General features: G+C 35.0%; 4 non-coding genes across 4 annotated transcripts; 1 reads left to right on the top strand and 3 right to left on the bottom strand.

Moving 5' to 3' along the window:
* Window positions 1–12,680: 12,680 nt before the first annotated feature.
* TRNAA-UGC (transfer RNA alanine (anticodon UGC)) lies at window positions 12,681–12,753 on the bottom strand. The gene has a single exon. It is a non-coding gene; the product is annotated as a tRNA-Ala (tRNA).
* Window positions 12,754–12,852: 99 nt separating this feature from the next.
* On the bottom strand, window positions 12,853–12,924 carry TRNAH-GUG (transfer RNA histidin (anticodon GUG)). Its single transcript has one exon. It is a non-coding gene; the product is annotated as a tRNA-His (tRNA).
* A 152-nt stretch (window positions 12,925–13,076) lies between these two features.
* On the bottom strand, window positions 13,077–13,158 carry TRNAS-AGA (transfer RNA serine (anticodon AGA)). The gene has a single exon. It is a non-coding gene; the product is annotated as a tRNA-Ser (tRNA).
* Window positions 13,159–13,260: 102 nt separating this feature from the next.
* TRNAR-CCU (transfer RNA arginine (anticodon CCU)) lies at window positions 13,261–13,333 on the top strand. Its single transcript has one exon. It is a non-coding gene; the product is annotated as a tRNA-Arg (tRNA).
* Window positions 13,334–24,066: the final 10,733 nt, after the last annotated feature.

Genomic DNA, 24,066 nt, shown 5'->3' with positions numbered 1-24,066 from the left:
ATGGAATTACAAGACCAAGGTGCACAACCTTAGGGCAAGATACATGGGATTTACATTACTGAGATGCACGATATCAAGACAAGATATAATAGAGACTTGCGTACATTGAAGATCACTTCTTCAAGGCAAGATACAAAGCATCTAAGAATAATGTATCAAATATGAGTGTACTGCTGAGAACCTCATCCTCATATATGATTATAGCTCACTATTAATACACATTTGAAATTGCCTTCAGTATTGGTCAATTGCACTTACGAACCTTCATACTTACACAAATAACTCACTCATACCACATACAACTTGTTCACAATCTTGCAAAATTATTTCATCAATTATATACCATTCACAATCAAAATAACATCAATTAGGCTAGCCTTATTTGGATGTAACGTGTAGATATAAACAGTCTACCCAAAAACATTCTTCAAGCCAATGTGTAAGGTAGAATGAGGCATGTGAAGCATAACACCATGTTAGCACACCTTCCTATCCATCCTAAATCAATGCCTATTATTTCACATCCTACCTCATGAACCACAACATCATAGATCACCTCTAAGAGATTAAATTGTTAATTCCCGTATACCAAACTAACTCAAAACATGATGTGCATGACAAAAAATACTAAAAGTAGAGGAATGCAACACATTCCTACAAAGTGTCATTTTGTCACTACACAAATCTATACACAAACTAACATAACTTCAACTATAGATTTAATGAGAACCTAGAAACTAAGATATATGAGAACTGATGAAGCAATGTGCAACAATACAGGCCAAAATTTTCAAAATAGTTTGCCAAATTGTTCATTAGAATAGTCAAACTTAGCCAATACCAATTGTAGACTACTGAGATCTTCTCCAAAGCTCCGTCAAATCCATAATACAATTGGATATACCATCTAAATCATTCACAATCAATTTCCACACATCTTCAAGGACATTGAACTAATTCTATGTTGTTTCACTTGTTGAACATGTATCTAGACCAAAGATATCAACAAGTTTGACATCAATACCAACACAAACTCATATTTGCAACAAAATTAGTGGGCCTATATTGTAGCATGAGAAAATGGTCTTATAAGCCAATCTTGACCATAGCATCAAGGAGAGGGAAATCTTAGCCATGTGAAGTATTTGGCATTCTCCACATCCTCTATCAAGGATATTGATTGTAGATTTGAGGACTTTATATTTAGAGCTGGATAAGAGGAGGTAGAAGGAAAGTCACTAGGATTGATGTAGTGATGTAAATCAATGATTGGGAACCCAAGAATAGAATGCCAATAATTATAGTAAACCCAAACATAATTTTAAAATTTTTTAAATACATGGATTTGTAACAAAAACCATGAAAAAGAAACCCATTTATTCATTATGTACAATACATATAGAAATGATTGAGATGCAAACCTAGAGATGAGTACTAACACTAGCTACATGAAACAAGTTCCTTTCCGAACCCCGTGTCTCATTATTTTTTATTTCATGCCAACATTTTCTGTAAATAAGAAGGAATGACAACAAAAACCATTACAAGCATGAAAATTTTATTTTGTATCCTCTTAAATTTCTTCTCTTGACACTCACCTTTCAACTACTTTCCTTCTTCTGATAATTTACTCTCTTTTTCCCACTCCATGCTTTGATTCTCCTCTCAAAATTTGGGCATCCCACTTCCTCAATGAACACCAAATTTTTTTAATCTAGTTTTTCCCCTCTTGGATGTGGTAATCTTCCCCATCACACCCCCATACAAAGCCCATAATTAATTTTATTTCGGGTACCACAAATAGCTTGCTCAATCCTCTCTCATTCTATTGTCTCCTATTTTAGGTGCTTGAAACTAACCAACTCAAAATATGAGAGAAAATTCAAATTTAAAGGCTCCAAAATATGCAATAAATGCCCCAATCAAGCTTGGGCATGGGATTTGGTTCCCATTCAAATTTTGACAATAACTTTTAAAATGCAACATTAAAACTAGTTTCAACTTTGCAAAACATACTCCCATTTTTTTTATCTTTAAATATAGAGAGAGGAAAAAAAATATGTTGAATAAAAATCCAACCGCAAGACCAAAACCAAGGGAGGACACAATTAAAATAAAAAGGAAAATAATAATTTTTTAGATGTGCAAGATTGTCAGTGCACTTGGATGCTCCTGCATCATGAAGGATTTGGATTTGGTGAAGATAGATTTTATAAGAAAGCTAAAGTGGCAAAACAATTTTCTACATTGATCTTGAGAAAAGGGTTATTCAAAATCTGATGAATAATGATGAACAACAGATACCCCAACCGGTACTAAGAGGGGGGGGGCGGGGGGTGAATCAGTACAGATAAAAACTCTCCTCAACCACTTTATCTAGCTAAAACAATACCAACTGGTTATCATCATTACTGGACTTAACCATGGCAATATTGGTTAAACATAGTAAGACACCAGACACCATAAATAGATGCATGTGGTATACTAGAAATACCATAACTTATAAATTCTACATGCATAGTCTTTCAACCAAATACTTCATAAGCATCACATGAAAAATGCATAACACATAACACACAAATTTTTCACGTGGAAACTCAAATGGGAAAAACCACGGTGGGGATGAATACCCACAAGCTTGTTTTGAACTCTTTTGAAGCTCGCCCTGTTAAGAGCCTAGTCCGGTTAGAGACTTTACAATAACGTTCTGCTAGGAACCGATCCTGTTAGAGATCACCCGGTTAAGGGATGGCTATATACCCTATTAAAGGTTGAAACCATGTTAAAGGTTACCTCGCTAGAGGATTTAAAGAACTCAATAATCTTGAGTCACCTGGTTACAAGTTTTACAATAAGCCTGTTAAAGCTACCTGGTAAAGGGATTTTCAAACTGTTGAAATGATTAGAAGACAATGGGTAAAACTTCTAATCTGATAACAACACTACATGCCAAGGCAGATCCTTTTCATATCCTCTACTCTGCAATCACACTTTGCAGTTTCCCTCTTACTAGTCTGGCAAGTATCAAGTATCTCTTTACTCGGATACATACACACAACATTTGCCAACAACTTTACAATAACAAACATCATTGACCTTATAAACAATAGTTAGGTCAGTAACATAAACCCTAAACCCTAAACATGTTAGGTTTACAACACAGGCGGTCCAATCTTGACCGTCCAAACATATTACATAGAGAATTACAATTTCAAATAGATCACAAGACAATCTGCATCTTTCATTCATCACTGCTCATAGGAATCATAACCCATCACGCTTTCTTCTCATACCATTAAGAAGAATGATCATTCCTGAGGTAGACTACAAATGTTGTTGATCTTCTCATGCAAGATCCTCAAGAAACTCCTTCAAGTGCGCAAAGATAACGTGGCACCTTGATCACATCTCTTAGCTAACTCATCACAAAGTATCATCGGTTGCCTCGCACAAGCTGGATCGCCAAACCGATAACCATAGAGCTAAGACTACCAACTTGTAGTCACACTAAGTGAAACCCTGACACCGGTTCACTACATCTCTTCATGCTTCTTCATACCGGTCCACCAACTTTATTGACATCAATGGCAACATACATTATCATCATATCAACATACTGGTTCACCATATGCTATCATATCCAACAAAATCTTTTCATGTCTTTACAACAATAACAATAACTAAATAGAAATAAACATAAATATTATTCGCACAAAAAAATGATTAATATGGAGAAGAACAGTTGAAGAGAAAAATACACACTCCAGAATCTACACTATATTATTAAAAATTAAGAAGATTATAATATACTTGCAAAGAAAGCTTTATCAAGAGTATCACCGAGTAGAGATACAAAGGCAACTCGAAATCTATCATACACATAAATTGAAATCCAATACAATACATTATCGTAATACAATTTCCTCATAAAATAGAGTTTCCTTCAAGGGAAAATAAACCAAAAGAACCTCTATTGTCAAATCTATGCATACCTTGCCACATAAGTAAGATAATACCTAAGTAACCACTTGAGCATGGCTATATACCCACATAACCCCCTTGAAGTCACTTGTTATTCTTAGATTTTATCAAGTATTTTCAACAAATTTAATATTATATTCTTCTCTTGTGCAAACTATTCCAGTACAAGTGGTGTTGGAGCATGATCTTGACAACATGAAGGTAAGTAAGTTCATTGTCTCAAATTTGCCAGTCATTTTAGGAATTTCATATCTCTCATATTTTGGTAACTTTTTGTAATTGTTAAAGAATTTTGTAAGAACCTATTGAAGCATCCACAATCTATATTTCAAAATAATTGGAATAGAAGCGAGCAATTTATTGTAAAGTTAGGTTTTTTACCGAATTATTTGGAGAGTGCATATCTCCCAAATGTTGGTGAATGTTTTCCTAATTTTCAATGGGTTTTTAAATAATTCATTAAGGTACATTTTGTCCAAATTGTAGAGTAATTGGAGTAGAATTAAGTGATTAATTACATAATTAAGGTTTTGAACAAATTCAATCTTAATGTTGCAAATCAACTATTCTTTAGGAGATTTTTTTTTTAAAGTGTGGGCTACGATCTGATAAGTCACAATAGAAATTTCAAAGTATTTTGACTATTTTTTATATTTATTTCAAAATTATTATTTTTCTATGTATATTAAAATGTAACCCTATTGTAAACTCATAAACAACCTAACCACTAGTCGCCTAGAATCTACAGTAAAATCAATAATGACAATAGAGCTCTAAATCAAGTGTATGTAAATAAATAAATAATAAATTATATATTCACATACATGATAAGAATGAATCCATTATCCTCAATCCTTTAAAACCTTGTGGATAATAGTATCTACTCTCAACATTAAGCACTAGCACAAGATGGCATAAAAGAATGGAGTGTCATTGATTGATAATGTAAGCATGATGCCAGTACGATAAAGAAATAAATGATAGCTAAATTGATGTTATGAAGCCCTAAACAAGTACTCTATATGCATACAATGTGGATACTAGGTAAGTGGAAAATGGGAGAAAAAACATATTTTACATATATCTCCAAAAGATTCAAAGGCTTCGATTAAGAGGTTAAGGATGAATGGCCACAATTAAGAGGTGAAAGGAGAATGAATAGGATTAAAAGAGGTGGATGGAGAGTTAATGAGATTAAGAGGTTATTTTGAATGAAGGGATGAGATTAAGAGTTGGGTTGACTTTTTTGTTTACAAAAAGGTATCTAGATTCAATGAATGTGTGATAAGACCTAAGCTAGACATGTGAAGGGGAGACACCTGCCACATGTCTATCAATTTAGATTATGATCCATGTGAACATGTTGGAGGGCTAGGAATAGATAGAAGAGGGTAATTAATTAATTAAATATATCTATATAATTAATAGTTGAAAAAGGTGGGATCAGAATAATTAAATAAATAATAAATATTTATTTAATTACATGAGAACATTTTTAGGTGTCTATATTTTCTATCTTGACAACAAATCTTGCAATAAGAGGCAAAAAGAATACTACCATAACTAGGAAATAGCTAGATAAGGATGATGTATAAATTGATGTTATAACCCATAATGAGGAAATTAAGAATGAAATGGGTGAAATTTCATCAGTGAAGAAGGAGATGACTAAAGGAATTTCATTGGTAGAGAAGGAGATGATTGAGGTGAGAATGGAGATGTAGAAGGTGATAGATGACTTTTCTAGGAAGTTGGAAATACCTATTTAAGGGATGGAGTATAAGGGAGAAGACTCACCAAATAAGGTGGAAGATAATTATTTTATTGGACATGAATTTATTGATCTTCATTCAAATCTCAAGAAGGATCAACTCTTTAATGACTTATTTGTTCAACAGGTTGTGAATGGTGTTCTCATTGGAGATATTTGGAAGTTTTTCTCCTTGAATTTGCTTGTTATTCTTAGTTATTATCAAGTAATTTTAGTATATTTCATAATATATTATTCTCTTATGCAAGTTATTTTATTGCAATAACATCACTAATATAGAACCTCTTTATTAACCTTATACCTAGCGAGTACATACCAAGTTGGATATGAGAGATTTTGATGGCAAGCATCCAAACAATTGGCTTCACCAAAAGGATTAGCTTTTTTATCTTGAGCAAGTTCCAAGTCAAAAAAAGGTAGCTATGGCATCATCATACTCAAGGAACTAGACCAATTTATTTGGTGTTGTTGGTTATGACATGAGAAGAGAAAGAAGGTTTGTGTGGTCATTGGGTCAATTTTTCAAGTTGAACTTACTACCCATTATGAAGACAATTTTATGGATAACTAATTCTACTAAATCACCAAATTAAAGAAAACATGTATGATTAAGGACTATACTCATCAATTACTAACATTATTTCTAAAAGTGGAGAATGTCACAAAAGAAAATTTGAAGGAATTATTTCTAGGAGATTTAAAGTACCACATAAAATTTGAGTTACCTTTGTTCAAACCACAGTCCTTGAACAAGTGATATTTATGGCAAGATAAGCTGAGAAGAGGTTTTTGGCCACTAGACGATAAGGGATCATAAATAAAAGAGAAAAGATATCTCTTATAAATCATTTCCGCAACTTACTAGATTGGCTACACACAAAAATGAGGAGAAGAGACTAAAAGAGTTATTTTTCAATTGTGATAGAAAATATAGTTAATGCTATAAATTTCATGTAAAAATTAGTCTATATTGAAGGTTTGAGTGAGGAGAAGATTCACACAATTGTCATGTTTCTTGTGTGAATAAGGCAATTGGGCATAATATCCCTACTCAAACAATATTATGAGAGCTCGATGAAGAAAGAAGAATCATATTGCAACCAATTTCCATTCTTTAGACATGTATAAATAAGATAAAGACTAAAACACTCATTGAGTATCTCATCTAATAGAATAATTCAGTTATTTGAGATGTCACATGGGAGGATGAAGAGTTCTTTCAAAAGTAAAACATTTTATTGGTATTGAGGATAATTGTTCTCTAAAGAGGTGGCATACTACACCCGTAATCTTAGAGTATGCATAGTGTTATGAGTAGTCAGCTTGTGGCTACCTTAACTCTTAATGAAGTCATATAATTATCCTTATTATATTGTTATTTAGTTATTTAGGTTGGACTAAAGCTTCTATGTGGTTATCTAAGTTGTCTTGGGTGAAATCTGAGGGATAAGTAGGGTTATATAGTAGGTAATGACTCTTATTTGTTCACCAAATTATGAATAGAGTTCTCATTGTAGATATATGGAATTTTTTCTCCTTGAATTTGGTTGTTCTCTTAGTTGTTATCAAGTATTTTCAACATATTTCATAATATATTATTATCTTGTGAAAGTTTTTTTATTACAATAACACCACTAATAACCCAGGTTGGATATGAGAAAGTTTGGTGGCAAGGATCCAAACAATTGGTTTTTCCAAACAAATTAGTTATTTGAGCTTCACCATGCTATAAGTAAACAAAAGGTGGCTATGATATCATTATAAGTGGAACTAGACCAATTTATTTAGTGTTGTAGGTTATGTGATGAGAACATAAAGAAGGGTTGTGTGGTTATACGGTCGATTTTTCAAGATGAACTTGTTACCCATCCTGTAGACACTTTTATAGATAGCTACTTCTACCAAATCACTAAATATAAGAAAAAATGTACAATTAAAGACCATACTCATCAATTTCATACCCTATTTTCAAGAGTGGATAATGTTACAGAAGAATATTTGAAGGAATTATTTATAGGTGATTTAAAGAACAACATAAAATATGAGTTACCTTTGTTCCAACCACAATCCTTGTCACAAGAGATAATTATAGCAAGATAAGTTGAGGAGAAGTATTTGGTCAAAACACGATAAGTGATCATAAATTTAAGAGAAAGGATCTCACCTACAAATCATTTCCTCAACGTACTAGATCATATGCACAAAAGAAAGAGGAGAAGAGATTAAAAGAGTTATGTTTCAATTGTGATAGAAAATATAGTCAAGGACATAAATACGATGAAGATAAATTATTCTATATTGAATGTTTGAGTGAGGAAGAAGGTACATGCAATTATCATGTTTCTCGTTTGAAGAAAGTAATTGGGCATGATATCCCTACTTAGATAACATTACTAGAGCATATTTGGAAGTTTTTATCCTTGAATTTTCTTGTTTTTGATTAATGAAAAAGCAGGTTTTGAAGGGACCCCGAAACCCTTTACAAGCAAGACTTAAACAGCAAAGCCACAAGAAACAAAACAAAAGGAAAAAACCAGCGGAAAACCGAGGAAAACCCACAAAAGCCCCTAAAAGCCAATAGGCCATCCAGGAATCAAATTTTATCCAGGGCTTTAGCCAGGGTTCTGCTAATTTCTTGCAGCTCTTTAATGTTGTCTTTGAGGTTGGGAGGGTCCTTGGCCGCAACAGCCACAACTTTCTTGATATTGGCCCTGGTTCTCTTCGCAATTCCACCCGTCGGGGTAGCATCACCACCACTTCCAGTCTGGATGGTCTCCTCCTCCAGGTCAAGATCCACAACCGGTTTAGGAGTATGGTCAAAGACCTTGGCAATGTCTTCCAGGTTTTTGGTGATAGCAGAGAGGATACTTGGGATAATTCCCATCAGATTTGTCATTACTTCTTTTCCCTCGTCCAGCGATTTTACCTTAATCTCCATTTCCCGCTTCCAATTAATATGCTCTTTGTTGTCATCCTCCCTCTTTTTATCCGAATTTATCCCTTGTTTCTCCAGGTTTTTCAGGGTTTCGTAAGTCTGTCTGTCGAAATTCATTCTGGCCTCTGAGAGCTTCTTGAGATTATCTAGGATAAGCCCCTCACCAGCACTTTCCTTGTCCTTGCTATCCCTTTCCTCGGTCAGGTTCTTCTTAGAGCCTTTGTCTATTTCCTTCTTAGAATTAACTTCGGTTTCCTCATTATCCTTGGGAGCCATCTCCTCCATTAGATGGCTATTGTCCTTACCAGGGTGATCACTTAGAATAGGGCTATCTTGACCAGGCTCGAAATCTCCACTTTCTTCCGCGTTGCCCAGCTCCTCTTCCTTCCAGTTGTCTTCACCATTAGATTCATTCATCTCCATACCACTGCTTTCCTTGACAATGTCCTCAATTTCCAACCCGGGGGCGCTTTTCCTTTTGTTGTTGGATGACGCCTTCTCCTTGCTAGTATTTCCCTCTTCCATCCTCCTTTTACTTGGGGAAGCGGAAATCCGCTTATTTTCTTGCAGAGAGAGGATTTTGCAATGCTCATAGATGAGCAGTAGGAGCCCGCAGTGGAGAATCGGGCTGGAAGGGTTAGTCATGTGCTTGTTCAGGGACTTGGAGAGGGATCGAAAAAGGTAGTAGGGCAAAGACACTTTTTTTTCGTGTCTGAAATGGTTCAAGAGCACGAAGTGGTAGGTGTGGGCCCTAGAGAAACGACCTTCAACCATAATATGTTCCATGATTGCGTTCAGGACCCAGCCCCACAACTTCTTGATGTTTGCAGCATCGTAGTAGCCCCCGGTAGCCTTGCCGATTTTGGCCCGCTCTTTCTCTTTCCGCGAGAACAGGGTAACTGCATTGTTGGAGACCTTGAGGTCTTGAAAGAAGTTGAGCCCAGTGTGGGGCATTCCATTCGCAGTAGAAATAAGCCCAGCATCTAACTTAAATTTAACTCCGTAAAGTTTAAAAGAGCCATTAGACCAGTTTTCAGAAATCTTAGAAACGGCTAAGTTGACCCTACCTTTGTCATAGTCCTCAAGCTTTTCCATGAAGTTGGTGAGAGAGCCCTTCTCTAGCTTTGCCTAGACTTTAGGCATTGCTTTCCAGGTCAACGTGTTGTCAGGTTCTTCGCGTCTTAGATCTCCTCCCATTTTCGAATGTAGGATATCGACTTTATTTCTCTGCAAATTGAGAACTTCTTTCCCGATGCAACTCAAATTATTGCTCTGAGTAACCCACAAAGCGTGCGGCAATTTTTTGGAGATAGTAGGAGATCTGCCACAGTACCAGGTAATGATGGCCTTTCCAACGAGGCATAAGTGATGCTTTTTACTTGTCATGATTTAATTGTCCTTATCTCCCTGTATAACGGTCATTTCTGAGTATCTCTTTAATGTTTAAATTGAGATCATCCTCACGCCAAATCATTTGAACGTCAGAATTAACTCCAGTATTCGCTAAACAGTCAGCAACACTGTTTTTCTCTCTGAAGGCATGTTGTATAATAATTTCTTTGAAACTGGCGATAATCTCTCTAGCTTTCATGATGATATTCTCAATAGACCAAGAAGGCTCTGATTCCCCCTTTAAGCACTTAATAATATTAAGTGAATCCCCCTCAAGCCATATTTTATCATAATTGAGATTTTTGGCTATAATTAAAGTATGCAAGGCAGTGGAGGCTTCAGCAAAATGGCTAGTTTGATTCCCCAGAGGACCAGCCACCGCCTTAAGGCAACTTCTAGCAAAATTCCTGATAATGCCTCCATATCCAGCTTTACCCGGATTTCCTTTAGAAGCCCCATTGAAGTTAGCCTTAATCCATCCCTGCGGGTGGAAACACCAGACAAGACCTTCTTTGCCTTTCTCCTTGCTAGTAGTGGTGGTAGAAAGGTTCCATCTGTCTTTGAAATCCTCTTTAGTAGCAAGTCCCTGATCAGTGCCACAGAGGCATTCAAAAATACTCCTAAAGATTTTGTCTGCAACCACTTCAGGAATAGCCCTTTTATCTCTGAAAATCCTGTTGTTGCGCTCTTTCCATACATTCCAGATAACAATCGGCAGAGTAAGTCTCCAGGTCTCCACAATTTTAGGATTAGAGTTAGGACAATGCAATTCAAGCCAAGTGTCACCAAGAGAATTCGGGAAGACCCAGCTCAGGTTCCACCTGGTCAGGATGATATTCCAGATGTCCAGGTTGAAAGAGCATTGATTGAGAATATGGCAAGCTGTCTCTTCTTCCCTGCATTTGAATTTTCTTGTTATTCTTAGCTATTATCAAGTATTTTCTGCATATTTCATAATATATTCTTCTCTTGTGCAAGCTATTTTATTACAATAATGCCACTAATAATGTTCAACTCTTGAATAACCTTATGGATAGCTAGTTCATAACCAAGTAGGATATGAGAAAGTTTGATGGCAAGGATCCAGACAATTGGCTTTGCAAAATAGATTAGTTGTTTGATCTTCACTGTGTTCCAACTAGAAAAATAGGTGTCTATGACATCATTATACTTTGAACTAGACCAATTTATTTGGTGTTGTTGGTTATGTGATGAGAAGAGAAAGGAGGTTTGTGAGGTCATATGATCAATTTTTAAAGATGAACTTGTTACCCATTATGTAGACAATTTGATGGATAGCAACTTCTACCAACTCATTAAATTAAAGAAAACATGTACAATTAAGGACTATACTCATCAATTTCATAAGGTAAGTCCAAGAGTGGAGAATGTTATAGAAAAAAAATTGAAGGAAATATTTCTAGGAGATTTAAAGGACCACATAAAATATGAGCTACGTTTCTTCCAACCACAATCATTGTCACAAGTGATAATTATGGCAAGATAAGTTGACGAGAAGTACTTGGTCAAAACACGATAAGGGATCATAAATATTAGAGAAAGGATCTCTCCTACAAATCATTTCCTCAACCTACTAGATTGGTTGCACACGAAAATGAGGACAATAGAGTAAAAAAGTTAGGTTTCAATTGTGATAGAAAATATATTCAAGGACATAAATGTGGTGAAGAGAAATTATTCTAATTTGAATGTACAAGTGAGGAAGAAGATACATGCAATTATCATGTTTTATTTTTTAATAAGGTAATTGTGCATAATTATATTCCTACTCGGATAATGTTACTAGAGCTCGATAAAGAAGGAATAATTATATTGGAACCAAATTTCATTCTTTAGACATGCACAAATAAGATAAGGACTAGAACACTCATTATCTCATATAATGGAAGAATTCACCAGTTGAAGATGTCAAATGGGAGGATGAAGAGTTCATTCAAAAGAAAAAAACACTTGATTAGCATTGAGGACAATTTTTCTCTAAAGAGGGGACACATTACACCCTTAATCTTAGAGTATGCATAGTGTTATGAGTAGTCAACTTGTGGCTACCTTCACTCTTAATTAAGTCATATATTATCATTACTATAGTGTTATTGAGACCACTATTAAATATATCATTGGATGGAAAATGTCAAAAAATAACTCCGTATATGTGTTTAGCACCAAAACTAACAGCACTGCAATGCTACGAAACACTAACTCTTGCTTTGAATCAACACCATAGTTTAGCACCAAATTTAGAATAAATAGTTAGAGTCTTGTGATGAATATAAAAATTAAAGAACTTTTCTATTAGTTCATATCCAACATATAGAGAGGTTAGAAAGTGAAAATTCCAATACTTTCAGTTTTGTAAGGATAAACTACATGTTGCACCACTATTACCATTTTTCAGGTAGGGGAACAACTACATGGAAGAAGAAATTCTGACTATATTCCTGATGTGCTCATAATAAGATGAGGTCTTGCATAAACATTTCTTTATTTAACCAAATTAGATTGGCATACGTTGTGAAAAAATAATACAGACGAACCTGTGTAGCTGCAACTACACGGTATGAACTGAAAATGATATTGAAATGGAGATGCGGGGTATCGAACCCCGTACCTCTCGCATGCAAAGCGAGCGCTCTACCGTTTGAGCTACATCCCCTACATGACAAAAATTGATAATAGGCAAATTCAATACTCTATAATCAGAGTGTTACAAATGTAAAGATTTGGTTACTTAGTCGACTTGATCATGTATCAGTGTGGCTGCTGGGATTCGAGCCCAGGTCTCCACGGCCACAACGTGGAATTCTCACCACTAAACTACAGCCACCGATACTTCATATGTGATAATTTAAGAAAATAGATTTTAGATTACACAGAATACGATTCAAATTGTTGTTTTTCATTTCCCTCCCTCCCTCTAAGCAAGCTGCCTATTTGAACCAAAAAAGCTGTACCAATTAAAATTTTTAAATCTCACAACGTGGACGGCAGGATTCGAACCTGCGCGGGCAGAGCCCACATGATTTCTAGTCATGCCCGATAACCACTCCGGCACGTCCACTTATACACAACTTAACATTCTATTTCTCTGTAAGTAACCATATCTCACTATTTATTTTATTAATTAGTATATATTAAATATTATCATTTAATGGCAACACCTGCGCTTGTAGCTCAGTGGATAGAGCGTCTGTTTCCTAAGCTGAAAGTCGTAGGTTCGACCCCTACCTGGCGCGTCTTCCGTATACGGATTCATTCGGCATCTGTTGTCTTTTCTCTAGTGGTATTGCATTTTTCACACGTCCGATTGGAATGAGTCTAAGCCCCATCCAAACTAAGAGGTACATTCTCCTCCCCTTTGGCTTCTTACAACACTCTTGCAGAGTCATTAGTGTACATGTCAAAAAATGTTCAAATTTCACTCAAATCAATGATAAGTGTTACTATGCACTAAAATAAACAAACCATATTATTCTAAACTTCTATGCATATTATTCTAAACTTCTATGCATCTTATTGCATACGTGGCTTAGCGTATCCTCCAACTTATCATAAATTGTTGAATTAATCAATCGGATTTAAGTGTGATAAAGGAAGTCTCAAGGGTTCCCCATCACCATAGCAAGTCCCAACATTGCATCTAAGCACCACCAAGTCTCCAAAATTATAAGTGTGTACCTTCTACATGTGCTGAGGTTTCAGAATTTTCAAAGGGAAGGTCACCCAAAAATATTAGGGCCACACTCAAGAGGATCAAGACCAACCTCGCCACATTGATCTACAATTTGGTGTGATTTTTTATTTTGCACGACACATTTGGCACAACTTGTTCATCCTAGATCCAGTCTCAAATATAAGGTATATGTCTCCTATTGTAATCAAATCATTATCCTCTCTAACTTCAAGTTAACCACTTATTTCAATCCATTTATTCCATAGTTTAGTTCTTGATCTATCTGATTCACGTGCACTTTCATACTAGACTTCTTTTGCTAAGGGTTTCGAATCAAAACATATATTAGCACTATACATTTTGAAGGGAGTGCCTTTCTACTTCCTTAATTTCAAAGAACTCATAACATGCATTCCTAGCATTTTTGGTTAGATAGAGTCTAATTTTTATCTATTTAACATTTTTGTTACGATTTTTGTCTTTATTCTTAATATTTGTTTCATCTTTGTGCTTATTGTGCTTCAACTAAGGTTTGACCCCTAACTACTTCTCATCTTTCAAATCTCGTCCTTGAGGATTTCTTTCAAACTAGATATGTATTATTGTACTTACCTTGTTTTTTGATATAAAAATAATCACTATCCTCATTGCTTTCTCTTTTTTATTTCGCCTACTGTTTTGACCTAGTTTGGCCTTTTTCTCATCCATTGTTGATTGTTATATCATTCACCATGGATATTGGCCTACCCTTGTCTTTGACCTCTATCTATGTACATGTCAAGGGTTTTGATATGTTCCTATATTTTGTTACATCCAACGTGTTTATCCTCGATGACATTATGTCCTACAATGTAGATGGTGGTGTATGTTCTATGAAGGCATTACTTTAAATTGTGTATTCTGAATCCTTCTTGGAGCTTATTGTTGCCTTCCTTTCCCACTTAGGTGCACTCATCAATTGCTTATGAATTTCACCTTAAACATGCTTCTCTTAATATTAGCAATAGTGATTTTCGTGACCCTATTGACGATTGCACTCTTTTCATGATAAGTGGTGGCATTTGGCCAAGTTGACCACCTTTTCCCTTACTCCGCGATACACCTAATGATGAGGCATATTATGTGTGCTCATGTGACGTGTATTTCCTATTTTCTCCCCACATGATATATTGATTTTATTAATGATGATGATATTTTTCAAGCAAATCATGACGAATCTATCAATGTTAATTTTACTCCCTTATGCATGATGATAGCCTAGTTCATGGTTTTCATGACGCACTTAGTGTTTTGTCCTTCACTTTTGTTGATTATGATTCATGTGGTGCTAATATTACAACTAATGTTGATGATTCTCTGTTGCTTGATGATTTATCAAATGAGAAGTGTTGATGATGGAATGAAGGCCATAATATGAGAAAGTTAACCTCAAGGTGAGGCAATAAGAAGGAAATCAAAATAGTCGTGGTAGAGAACATATAGACAAGAGAAATATTGGGGATGATTTTGGAAATTCATATATACCGTAAGACGAGTCTATTCATATATTCATACCATATGTTCCTTTTAAAATTTACCCTTATATATCATAAGCGTGTATATATCCATCACATATCCTGTGGTGGTACTCATATATATTACATTCTTACATTTTTCACACTTCTTTTCTATCTTCATTATTGCTCTCACTTTATTTTATTTCTAGTACACTGTCTACCAACATCCTCCCATGACTTAAGCCATTATCTTGTCCTCAATACAACCTTCTTATAATCAAAAGATATTTTACTCTTAAATGTTTTTTTAAAAATTGCCCTTTACCTTCTATCAAACAAATTGACAATATGAGGATATCATTTATTACATTAAAAAATGTTTTTTTAGAGTCAAGGGAGTTTTCCCAACTTACGACAGTTTGTTGAATATGCATTGTACCCATATTGAAATGTCAATGTATGATCTTTCTACAAAGATAAAAGTAGTAAGCTCTACCGAACATATAATTATTTGTTGAACATCCTAAATATTTTTTTATAATAGAGATAGATGAATGTTTTCTTTTAACCCTATTAGGAAGCTCTCAACTTGGGCTCCTTGATCCTTAATATCAATCAAGGGTTGATAAAACTTCTCAAATGAAACAAATTTTAAAAACACCACAACTACCATTTCATTTGAAATGACTCAATGTGAGATCATCTAAAAATTTATAATTATATCAAAATAAGCTACTATAGCAACCTTGCACATTACATGGCTCAAAAATATCTTCTACATACAAGGAAATGTGTCAAATATGGTGTATTGATTGGTTCATAGTCCTCTTATTGACATACACAAGTGCATGTTAGATGTGCATCTAAATAATATTAACAACTAAAGGAGATAGATATCAATATGTGAGGGATATTTCCTTGCTTGGTCAAAGTTTTGATACTGATGAGATAAAGGAATTAAAATAGAAATTCAACGATGTATTCCTCTTTTATTGGTGACTTTTAATAGCAAGAGAAACAAATTAGTGTTAGTTATATTGAACTTGAATGCAGATCATTAATGTTAATTATTGTTCTAGTACCAACATCGGTAATAACTGATCATGGAATTTTCTTCACCTAAGTTTTCAAAAAATAAAAAATAAAAGATAATGTTTATAGATTTTAGAAGATCAAACAATGGTAGTTTCACGCACAAAGAGGGACAGTCTTTTGTAGTTATAGAGAGGATATGAAGTGGCTATGTAAGTGCATAGGTAAATAGCCAAATCAATGGTGCAATATATTTCTAGTATGTCTCACCATTGGATAGTAATATAACCAAAAATTACCCTAAGTCATTTGATCTATGGTATTGCAAGGCCTTGAAAGCATTATCACAAGGAGAATTTGTTACTTTTTTCTCATTTGGAGTTTGAACAATCTCGTCAAAATGTTGATTTGTGAACAACTCATGTGAGTCCAAATTCTATGAACCAATAGTTATTTGCTACATGGTCCTAGCTATCACATTTTGTGGGGGTCATAGTCTGGTGAGCATGAGGTTGTATAGGTTTGAGATACCTTCTTTTATTTTCTTTGTCTGTAGCACATCTTTGTCTTTTGTTTCCTCTGATAATGTCCCAACACTGATAAATGCTCCATCAAATATAAGAAGATTTTTCACAATGGGTTGTTGTTTAGAGTTAGATGGTTTTTCATAAGATTGAGGAGAAAGTGGTATCTGCGATAGTGAATATTCTTCATTCCCTAGATCTCTTAGTTGCATTTTTTTTCCATGCTTGACAAAATCGAGGCAAATGATTTTTCCTTGGATTGTGTGTTTGAAGACGATGCCTCCCTATTATGAGGAACAATGACCTCTTGAGCTGGTTTTAGATTACTACAGTATTGAAATGGATTTGAATTTGCTGAGATCGCGATTTCCTACCCATTGTAGGGAAATTTGATGCACTGATGATATGTTGACGGAATAGCTTGTATGTCACATATCCATGGTCTTCCCAAGAGTATGTTGTATGATAAATCCAAGTCTAGGATTTGGCATGTTGTGTCTGTATGCAAAGGTCCCACTCTGATGGGTAATATCACAATCTCTTTAGAGGAACACTCTTCTTCATCATATGCTTTGAAAGTGATATTTTTTCGGGGAGCAACTTCATCTTCAGAATAACCTAGAGCATGGACAAGACTCAATGAGAAAATGTTTAACCCAGCTCCCCCATCTATTAGGACACGTTTAACGAGCGTTCTATGAATGAGGACTTCAATTTGCAAGTGAGCATTATGGGGATGTTGCAAGGAATCAATGCTTGGATATGAAGGGGATGGGCTTTGAATATGATCCTCTGAAATAGGTTTGATGGAAATCATGGATATCCCTTGGGGAACTTCATCTTTGGGTGTATTGTTTGGTGAGGATGCTATGGAAGGTTTTTGCAAGTTTTCAAGAGTTGTAGGAATAGATGCCTTTGTAGAGTCAGTTTTCTTGTGGGGGTATGAGCCATTACTATACATAGGTGCGCGATTTTGATCTTCCTCGGCAAGATCCCTTGGGGATCTCTTTAAGAGTTGCATAAAAGAGCCACCTTTCTTTGGAGATGTATTTGAATCCTTGTGAGGTTTTGACATAGTTGGCTTTTGATTTTGAACTTGTTTGATTTCTCTCATATGTTGACTTTTTATGTATTCTTCTTGTCTTTTTCTTTGGTATGCCATGTTTCTATGTTCTTCAGCTATTTCAAATGTTTTCCATTTCCATTTCTTTGATCTTACGTCTCAGTGCTCTAGTTAAAATGAGCGTACACTTGTGTTGAATATTGTGCAAGGGTTCAATTGCCCAAGAGTTTTTTCGATAAGTGACCAACTGTCAATGTATATATGATAGAGTGATATGACACAAAAAGATAATTCAAGTATTTGAAAGATTTGCAAGTTTTTCGATCTTTGGTTTTGGAGTGCAATGATGATGATTTTGATAAAACCAAGTCCAATAGGAACGATATATCCTACGGTGTGGGACAAGGTTATCCTGACCAAACATTGTAGTTCCATGATAGAAGATGATAGATCCTGATGAGAAACTATGTTTTGAGTGATCAGTTTATCAAAGAGGTGATGATGCACTTTGAGATGTTAGATCTTGAACTTGTTGAAGGTAAATACTTGAAAATCTTGAGGGTGTCTAGCTCTAGAATCCGATTTGACAGAAGACAACTTGACCAAGTAAACCAAAAAGACAACCTAAACAAAAAATGACAAATATGAGGTGTTTATTCTTGCTGTAAATTGACCAAGCAAACATGACAGATTTGAAAAAAGACATGCTGGAAGACAACTCTGGACTGACAGAGACATAATTCGTACGACAATTTACGTAGTCCTGGACAGAAATTTATATAGACCCATACGATAAAGGCCTAATCTCGTACGACACTTCCCAGAAAACCAGACAACAAAGGCATAATCTTGCACGACGATTTCCATAGAATTGGACGGTAAACTAGCTTTCTCGTACGACAAACTAGAAATCTCGTACGACTGAGGATAGAGCAAAGACAAAAATTTTACTTTGACAAATTTTTGACCAAAAATGTTTGATGTTTTGATTCTATTTTCTAGTTTTAGATGTCTAAGTTTCTGTTTCAGGGATGAAAAGACAACAAACACTTGATATGATAAGTGACCTCAAGCACAACACGCTAAATCCTAAGGAAATTGGTTGAGAGAGAAAACCTTTGCTTGCAAACTTAGGTACACACCCAATTGCTAATAAGAATACAACCACTGAGTCTCACGCAATGGATTCTCAATGCTGCATTATCCAACTCAAAATGCTAATGGGGGCACGATAGAACAAGTGTCTTGGGAGAGTTACTATCTCTCTTGCACAAAGATTATCCCCCTTTCAGAGGTGAATCGGGTAGCTTCTATCTTAGGGTTCGTAGTAAGGGTTTCCATTTGAAATTACCCCTTGCAGTTGCGCAAGCACGATTGAGGCCTATAGCCCAACAAGGTACCAAAACAAGAAGTACTCACGCAAGCATGAATGAGACTACGAGGCCCTACTAAATGCACGATATGAGAAAACTCAAATAATTGCATCCTCTGAGACTTTAATCCCAAGAGCCCTATTTTTTAGAGTGAGGTTGAAAGCTTAGGTCTATTTGTACTCACTTGGGTCGTTCTCATAGGGTGATTACTTTTTCCCACTATGACAGGACCGCTAAAGGTATTCAAATCTCAAACATAGAAGCGCTTCAAGGGTCGGGATTTCTAATTGTCCAAATGAACAAGAGCATACTCTCCTACCTTTTAGACAACTTCTCAAGCATAGAAAACAAGATGTTCATCAACCATTAGCAAATTAAGTGTGCCTAGAAAACTTTAAGAAGACACAATGTTTGGTCGAGTTCTCCTAGGCAACCTACAAAACAATTACATTAGTAACCATGTTGTTTTTGATGAGTTGAATCTTTGGCAAGCATAATCTTCGACAATCGTCCTGCAAAAACCAGCTAGGCTACTAGAAAACTCACAAATAGACCAGGGTTAGCATTAGTAGTAGCCAAATTAAAGCATACAAAACCCTTAAATGCAAACTGTTTTGAAAACACAGAAGCAAAAAATTGTACGTTTTCTCACCTGCTCATACGAGTATTCTCACATACCTGTACGAGTACACAAAGAAACTCGTACAGTACTGCAAAGGTACTCATACGAGATTCCGGAGCAAGCCTGGCCAAAAACCCGTGAGATAAAAGATTTGATGATGAGAGAGGTCAAGAAATTAAATTTCCTACCCCATGGTGGGTGCCAAAATGTTGTGTGTGTGAAGTAGGATACCTGCAGCTGCAACACAAACACTCAATAGATCATTACAAGCATGGTTAGAAAATTGAAATCAAATGAAGGATAAACCATAAAAAAGTGACCTATCACCCTTTAAGAGATGTGAGTGTGGATTTTCTCTTAGATATGAATAAGCAATCCCAGTGACTTGACTACACCTAGACGGAGGATTTAAAATGATATGATATGCAAGCTAGGTGAATGCATGATTATGATAGATTGATCCTAGAAGCTAATTAAGCCAATGAGATGCATGAATAAACTAAATGAGAGATGAATTATGCTATAATATGATCAAATTAAGCTAGATCTAAGATCCAATTTCCTATAATAACAATGCCTAAAAATGATATGAGATGGGATATGCCTATAGTAACAATGCCTAAAATGATATGAGATGGGATCCTTTGTGCTACAAGATGGGGGATTTTTATAGGATTTCCAATGGTAGGGGTGAGGTGGCAGGAATCAATGGTCAAGATTGAGTCTGAAGATATCGAGGGTGAAATTGGAGGAGGTTGGAGAAGAGGTTGGAGCGAGGGACACTTGTTATCTCTGTGGTGACAAGTGTTAAGGAGCGTTGCTCATAAGAGGGCAAGTGTCCAAGGGAGGAGACATGTGGCATAAGTTCCATGTGTCTCAAGGGGAGAATATCCACCCCATAGGAGGTTAGGATGTGAAATATAGGATAGGGTTAGTTAAACCCAGGATTAGGTGGAATGGGTTAGGTTAGGTGGTTATAAGTTAGGAGGCATGCGGGTAATTTGAATTTAAAAATTCAAATAATAGGAAAAGGCTAATTAACTTTCAACAACTCATAAATTGATTTGTTTTAATTAATTAGGGGATTAGAAGAATGAATTAATTGGGGGAGATTAATCAATTCAGATTAATTATTCAAAGGGGACTATTGAGATGAACCTATTAAATAAATCCTTAGATTTATTAATAAGCACGTGAATAGGGAATTTAATCAAATTTCTAATGAATTAAATTAAATTGGGAAAGTGGATTAATTAAATAATTGCTTAAATTTAATTAATTATCTTCAGACCATTTTTAGGTGTATACACTACTTACTCTGACTTGAAATATACAATTGCAATTGAACAGGGGATTTGTATGAAACTTCTTCAAATGTTATATGAGAGGTTCAAAAGTTAGAGCTTAATAGTAACATTTTTCAAATGGGTAACTTTGTGGAGGTTCCCTCTTTAAATGATCAAGCTATCCCTGCTCTCAACAAGTATTGCAAACAGAGTGAGGAGGCTGTAGTAACCACTAGGAGAGGACCTAGCTTAGAAATTTTTTAAAGGAAGCAATTTCCTACAGTTGGCTTCTCCCCCACCTCTAAAAAATAGAGCAAAGGAAAACTCATCCTCGTTGCATATGGTAAGCTCAATGTTGCAAAACACAAGATAAAGAATAGGACCAAATAGTACTCATCTCCTATCTCCAAAAGGAAGGAGACTAATGAGAGCCTTCCAAAATTATTTGTAATCTTTATAAAATCAATGGATACTTCTAAATGATCATAATCATGGAATTTAATTTCACATTTGGGTGTGTTAGGGGTCTAGAAACCCCTGATAGGAAATATTTTACCAAAAGGTTATTAAACATGATTAAGGAAATAGATGTTCTATTCTCACAAGAAGTAAAAGCTATCCACTCCAACCTTGATGTTAATCTTAAGTGCATTTGGAAATTTTCCCTCCAATTCTCTACCAAACATTAGATCCAATAAATGGGCCCAAAATGTTATTGAGAATGGATCCTCTCCTTATAATGGAGTTGTTTGGGTGAATCTAGAAAAAAGATGACCTAAAATTTGGATTATGTTATATGTCTAACTCCAAATGACTATAGGGACATAATTGAGTTATGGAAATGTCGTTATAACCTTCAATATATTTTATGGATCTTGGGGGGGCAGGGGGTTTAACATACTTGAGCACCAAGAGGATAAAGTTGGGAGAACCAAATTGAATTGAAAAGGTAATGAGAATTATTATTGGTCTAGGCCAAAATATAAATTGAACTCGTTTGACCCTCTTGATGGTAAGGAGGAAAATTAATCCATATGACTTACTTGGTGCAACTCTCAACAAGAAAAGAGAAGAATATACTGCAAATTAGATATATTCTATGCAAATAAAGATCATTTCAGTTTTAACAAATATGATGATGGTACCTATGTAAACGTGTTCCCTTACACCCTCTCAAATTATCATCCCATTCAAGTTGATATCCTTATGAACAATGCAGTTAGTAAGATCCATAATAATTATAACTTCATGTTCAATATCAATTTATTACAAGATAAAGATTACAACAATGTCATTTTCTTGCTATGATAGATTAATAAATGGATGATGCGAGATAGATTTTCCATGAAAACATGGGAGTATAATGTTAATAGTTAGAAGATAACATTTAAAACTACATGCACAATGAGAGTTGTGGATAGCAGGAGGTTAGAGGATAAGTTAAATGATGATCTCATGATTTATGAAATATTCTTACAAGATGAAACTTCTAACTTGGAGCAAAATGAACAATTGGTTGTGTCAAAAAAATCTTTAAGAGGGCTCCAAACTAGAAAGATACAAGGTCTCAAAGTAAGAGAAAAAATGGGGATAACAAATGGGGAGTTTAACATAATTGAGCACCAAGAGGATAAAGTTAGGGGAACCAAATCGAAGTGGAACGGTAATGAGATGTATTATTGGTCCAATCCAAAATCTACAACTTGTTTGACCCTCTTGACGGTAAGGAGGAACATAAATCCATATGGCTTATTTGGTGCAACTCTTAATGGGACAAGAGAATAATATACTGCAAACTAGATATATTCTATGCAAATAAGGATCATTTTAGTTTTAACAAATATGATGATGGTACTTGTGTAAAAGTGTTCCCTTACACCCTCTCAAATTATCAACCCATTCAAGTTGATATCCTTATGAACAACGAAGTTAGTAAGTTACATAATAACTATAACTCCATGCTCAATATCAATATATTACAAGATGAAGATTGTAACAATAACATTTTCATGCTACGGTAGACTAATAAATGGATGATGTGCAAGATAGGTTTTCCATTGAAAGATGGCAAGAGAATGTTAATAGTTGGAAGATAACCTTTCAATCTACATGTACAACGAGAGATATGGATAGTAGGAGGTTAGACGATAAGTTAAATGATGATCTCCTGATTGTTGAAACATGCTTACAAGATGATCCTTCTAACTTGGAGCTAAATGAACAACTAGTTGTGGCAAAAAAATCTTTAAGAGGGATCCAAACTAGGAAGATACAAGGTCTCAAAGTAAGAGAAAAAATGGATTGGATTAAAAATGGGGATAAATGGATAAATGGGGACGTGTGAACAACTAATGTGAGTCCAAATTTTATGAACCATAGTTAGGTGCTACATGGTCCTAGCTATCACATTTTGTGGGGATCACTTTCTTTTATTCTAATAAGTATTTTCACAATCATATTCAAAGAAAATTTTGATATAGTGATAGTCTTTTTGTAGTTGTAAATAGGATAAGAAGTGGCCATGCAAATGCATTGGTAAAGTAGCCAACTAATTGGTGCAAGTTTTCCTAGTATGTCTTATCATTGGCCAACAATAACCAACATTTACGCTAGGCCATTTTATGGTATTGCATGGGATCAATAGAATTATCAAACTAGGAATTCATTACTTTTGTTTCTCATTTGAGGTATGAATTGATTGATTAGCAAGTGGATGTGTGAACAATTAATGTGAGTCCAACTTCTATGAACTAATAGTTTGTTGTCTCATAATCCTAGCTATCATTTTTTGTCAATTTTATTTTTAATTCTAATATGTGTGCTCAAAATCTTGTTCAAACAAAATTTTGATACACTATATGCATATGTTGAAGGCTAAATTCACTATTAAGTGGCCAAAT

This window comes from Cryptomeria japonica, chromosome 1 (genome assembly GCF_030272615.1).
Source record: "Cryptomeria japonica chromosome 1, Sugi_1.0, whole genome shotgun sequence".
Lineage (NCBI taxonomy): Eukaryota > Viridiplantae > Streptophyta > Pinopsida > Cupressales > Cupressaceae > Cryptomeria > Cryptomeria japonica.
The sequence above is the reverse complement of the archived record's forward strand: the minus strand, read 5'-3'. Positions and strand labels throughout refer to the sequence as shown.